Source organism: Notothenia coriiceps, unplaced genomic scaffold, assembly GCF_000735185.1.
Source record: "Notothenia coriiceps isolate Sejong01 unplaced genomic scaffold, NC01 NC01_scaffold00037250, whole genome shotgun sequence".
Lineage (NCBI taxonomy): Eukaryota > Metazoa > Chordata > Actinopteri > Perciformes > Nototheniidae > Notothenia > Notothenia coriiceps.
Window position 1 is genome coordinate 8,143,722 of NW_011369951.1, and position 5,536 is coordinate 8,149,257.

Here is a 5,536-nt window from a genome sequence, read left to right on the forward strand (position 1 = left end):
AGCATAATAACAAAACAACAAGCGGGAGCGGTACTGCAGTCGCTTTACCGCACCGTTGTGACGAAAAGGGAGCTGAGCCAGAAGGCAAAGCTCTCTGTCTACCGCGCCATTTTCGTTCCTACCCTCACCTATGGTCATGAAGGATGGGTCATGACCGAAAGAACGAGATCGCGGGTACAAGCGGCCGAGATGGGTTTTCTCCGCAGGGTGGCTGGTGTCTCCCTTAGGGATAGGGTGAGAAGTTCGGTCATCCGGGAGGGACTCGGAGTTGAACCGCTCCTCCTTCGCGTCGAAAGGAGCCAGTTGAGGTGGTTCAGGCACCTAGTTAGGATGCCACCTGGGCGCCTCCCTAGGGAGGTGTTCCAGGCACGTCCAGCTGGGAAGAGACCAAGGGGTAGACCTAGAACCAGGTGGAGGGATCATATCTCTTCGCTGGCCTGGGAGCGCCTTGGGATCCCCCAGTCAGAGCTGGTTGATGTGGCCAGGGAAAAGAAAGTTTGGGGCTCTCTGCTGGAACTGCTACCTCCGCGACCCGACCACGGATAAGCGGGAGAAGATGGATGGATGGATGGATAACAAAACAAAATAACTTGTTTTAGTACTTTTAGACTTAACGAGTAACACCAAATGTGTCTGCATCTTCTGCTGTCCTAAAGGTTAGCATAATGTTATGCTAACTGTTGGTGCTAAGCCTTATCCTAAAAGAACAACATTTAGGGACATTTTAAACTTGTTAAGGCTCGTTAAGAGAGTTTGGTATAAAATGAACACCGTTCAACAAAAAGGAGAACTATGAATGTCACAAGGTTCTTGTTAGAGAAATTAGCCAGTTAGCTTATTGTATTGTGCTGCAAAATTAATGCAGCTTTTACAACACCGGATCTACATTTTGTTTCATATGGTTCAGATATACAAACACAAGAATAAAAAACAACTTTTTACACAAGGGTTTATTACTCTTAAACAAAGTGCTGATGTGAGCTCAGGGAAACGCTAGTTACGTCTGTAACCGTAGTTACAGAAGTAACTATCGTTCTATTTCGTCCCTAGTAGCCTACTGACCACCAGAGGCGGTGCTTTAAGCACTGGGTGACTTATACCAACAATTTCATGAAGAATCCAAGCCCTTGCTCACTACTGGAAGCAGCGGAGCTCGGCAAAAGGACCACGTCCAAAGGATGGGGAGTGGCGACATTAACCCGATAAAACGTGGAGAATGTGCCAGAAGACGCTCACGGCGCCGCCGCGCAGATGGTTTCCAGGGAAGAGGTCGCGTTGACCGAATATATTCCGTCTATGACGGATTTCTTTTAACAATGACGGAAAAATCTGAAAGAAGTCCTTAATTTTGACGGATTAGAACAAATTTAGAATAGCGCCAAAGTTTCCCCGCAGCAGGGCTCCGGTGTTATGCCTTTATGTCATTTCCAGACCTAACTTTGCCATACAAATCATTGAAATTGTCACAGTCTGCTCCATCTTTCACCAGTAGTTTTCCATTCACCTGTCTCACCTGTTAACCACACACACATTTTTGCTCACTCTCTTTCTCTACTGCACCCATTAGTCATACTGCCAGTATTTAAACTCTCACCAGACACACACCCGTTTCCAGATCGTACTTTCCCTTCATGCTAGTCTTTCACGCATTTGTTACCAGATTGCCTACCCGGCTCTGACCCTGCCTGTCCCTGACCTGCCTGCTCTGCCTGTTCCCTGATCCTGCCTGTCCTTGGACTATCATAGTCCAAGGACAGGCAGGATCAGGGAACAGGCAGAGCAGGCAGGTCAGGGACAGGCAGGGTCAGAGCCGGGTAGGCAATCTGGTAACAAATGCGTGANTCTGCCCCTGTTGCTGGATGCCCTATCATCTCCTCCCTTCGAGCCCCTGGCCCAGGTGGGGCTTAGGCGGCTGCCCACGAAGGCAGCATTTCTGCTTGCCATAGCCTCAGGGAAGCAATTCGGGGAGTTGCATGTCCTCTCCATAAACGATACATGCCCGAGGTGGGACTTTCAGGCATTGCCCTTTGGGCAAATGTGGCATTCCTGCCCGGGGTCCTTCCACAAACCCACTTCAATCAGCCTGCCCAGCTGGCACGCTTTGACATTCAGGAGTACGGCACGTCAAAGTNACCTGCCTGCTCTGCCTGTTCCCTGATCCTGCCTGTCCTTGGACTATCCTGCCTTGCCTGCTGTCTGACCCTCTGCCCGGCCCTGACTCACCTTCTGCCTGCTGTTCTCTGGTTTGTTTGCCTGCACATAATAATAATAATTATAATAATAATAATAATATTGGGAGGCTGTTATTGTTCTGCTGGTATCCCTCTGCTCTGGTATTATTACCAATAAAGTACATTACCAATGCTCCTTGGTTTCTCGAGTGCTGCATTTGGGTCCTTCATCAGATTGTGACAGAACGATGTGGCCAGAACATGGACCCAGCGCACTCCTCTTCACCTAGAGACCGTTTCGAGTGAGTTGAGGACGCTCTCCAGAGGCAGGAAGCTCATCATGCAAACTCTACACATGACCAGACGCTAACCTATTTAGCTGCGCAGCTACAGCAGCTAACGGCTACTGTGCAGCAGTTAGCGGCAGTAGTGGCTGCTCCAGCGCCTCTTCCCGGCACCCGCTTCTGCATCCTCTCCGATGGGATTTACCCCAGAGCCTCGGGTGGGAACTCCGGAGCGCTACGCCCGGGACCGAGGGCTGCAGCCCGTTTCTTACTAACTTTTCTATCCTCTGCAAGGTGTTTGGACCAGTGTCTGTGGGTCCAGACGCTGCAGGAGGACTACTAAGCCTGAGCCAGGGTAATGGATCTGTGGTGGATTATGCTATTGGGTTTCGCACCAGGGGCCGCCTCAGGAATTGGAATTCTGCAGCCCAGTGTGACGCCTATCTGCGTGGCTTGGCGGCTTACATTAAAGACGAGCTGGTGTCTTTTGATCTGCCCAACTCACTGGATGGGCTGATTGAGCTGACTTCCCGCATGGATCGGCGTATCCAGACACGGAGACGGGAGCGACGGTCAGAGGGAGTTCAACATTCCTGGGCGCCCCGACATCCGGGTTCGACTGGGACTCCTCCCCTCCCTCCAGAGCCGCAACCAGGGGGTGATGAGCCCATGCAGGTGGGTCGCACAAGCCTCACCTTGGAGGAACGTGAAGATGAGGTAACCTATGTCGCTACTGCGGCTGGACCGGCCATTTTGTTTCTCGCTGCCTGATAAAAGGCAAGGCTCAGCAGTAATGGGGAACATACTGGTGAGCCAAACCACTGGATTTGAGAGAGACCATTGAGCCACGCCAGGTTCCACTACCGGATAGCTCTCAGGCCCTTGCAGTCTTTATTGACTCTGGTTCGGACGCAAGTATTATGAATGAAGAGCTTATGCCACAGTTGGGAATAGACCGGGTTCCCTTATCTCGCCCAGTTCCAGCCAGCGCCTTAGACGGTCACCTGCTGGGGACAGTGACTCATCAGACTGTACCCGTTCACATATCTCGCTTATCCTGGGTTACCCATGGCTCCTCCGCCATGACCCTAACATTGACTGGGAGACAGGAGCCATTTTGGGGTGGAGCCCCTCTTGTCATCAGATCTGTCTGAAACAGGCTGCCGCGCCTCAGCGTTTGGTGAACCCCAACCAAGTTCCGGATGTCACATGGGTTCCAACGGAATATCTGGACTTCAAGGAAGTATTCAGCAAGACGAGGACTACTTCCATACCACCACACCGGCCTTAAGACTGTGCCATCGACCTGCATCCCTGCACCAGCCCTCCCAGGGGTCGATTGTACTCCCTGTCTGATCCAGGAAGAGTTTCCATGGAGAAACTGGATTCTTGGTTCTTCTTTGTGGAGAAGAAAGACAAGACCCTAAGGCCCTGTATCGACTTTCGGGGCCTTAATGACATGACTATAAAGAATCGATACCCACTGCCTCTTATCTCCTCTGCATTTGATTTGCTGCAGGGAGCAACCATATTCACTAAGCTGGACTTGCGTAACGCGTACCACTTGGTACGTATTTGCGAGGGGGATGAGTGGAAGACCGCCTTCAACACCGCCTCGGGGCACTACGAGTATCTGGTGATGCATTTTGGACTTACCAACGCCCCTGCAGTATTCCAGGCGTTGGTAAATGACGTGCTCCGTGACATGTTGGACCGGCACGTATTTATTTACTTGGATGACATCTTGATATTTTCCAAGACTCTGAAAGAACACGTGCACCATGTCCAGGTGGTTCTCCAGAGATTGCTGGAGAACTCGCTGTTTGTTCAAACTGAGAAGTGTGAGTTTCACACCTCCTCTGTCTCTTTTCTGGCATACATCGTGGAACAGTGGGGCATTGAGATGGATCCCTCCAAGGTTGATGCCGTCATTTCCTGGCCGGTTCCAGAATCCCGGAAGCGGCTACAACAGTTGGTTCGCCAACTTCTACCGGAGGTTCATTCGTGGATACAGCACCTTGGCTGTTCCGCTCACAGCCCTGACCTCCTCTAAAGGCCGCTACACACCAACCCGATTTTGGGAGTCAGAGGCCGTCAGAGGCAGTCGGGCATTCGCGGCGCCCTACTCAGGTTGGTGTGTCCCGCACCGTCGTCTCTTTACGGCACATTTTCACACCTCCCGTATGTTGAATCGGCCGCGGGAGGCCAAAGAAAGTCGGGACAAAGAAATCACTCTGATTGGCTGTTCAGCTTAGCAAGTCAGTGCATGAGAAGCGAAGCAGAAGTGAGGGACCAAAACAAACGATTAAGAAGGCACACACAGACGGTTAATCTTTTTCATTTTCAACTCACCTGGACGCAAAAGTTTCTTTTTTAAGTTTACATGTTTTCGATCGACGAGAGAGAGTAAAAATGGAACCCAGACGCTATTTGTTGTTTGTTTATATCACGCAGCCTGTTCTTCTTCTCTCGGTGTATAGTCTGTCTTCCGGTTGAATCGATCCGCCTCAGCCGGTGATTGCCGACGCTGTCACTCAGTCTCAAGTTGAGGGGGCGGACGAGGTTTATACCTTCACCAGAGAAACGGGAATAAACCTCGTCGCCTCAATTTGAGACTGCAGTGACAGCTCGCCAATCACGCGAGGCGGATGATTCCCGAGGAGCCGTGAGACGCTTTAGGTATACCCACTGTTCTTAAGTATTCTGTGTGATTGCAGTGTATTATTATATATATGTTTCTATATACCTATGTTGTGTCGTTCTACAGCATCTCTCTAACCGTTTGGAAAGGAATACACCATACGTAAACCACCTCAGGGCCGGGCCTCGCCGCAAGACCACGAAGAGGTAATCTTGAATGTGGGGACAGTTCTTGCTCTGTATATGGCACCTACTGTGCAATTCCGGCGATGTGTTCGTTGACTCTTTTCTTGCGATGCTCCGCAGGGCTGAAAATGCAGGCGATGCAGCGGACGCAAGCCGATGCGTGGGCGGATGCTGTGTGTGCGTTTCTGAGATTCAACTTGCTCACCGTTATGACAGGAACTGGTCATCCGCGCCTATCACACATAAAGCAGTAAT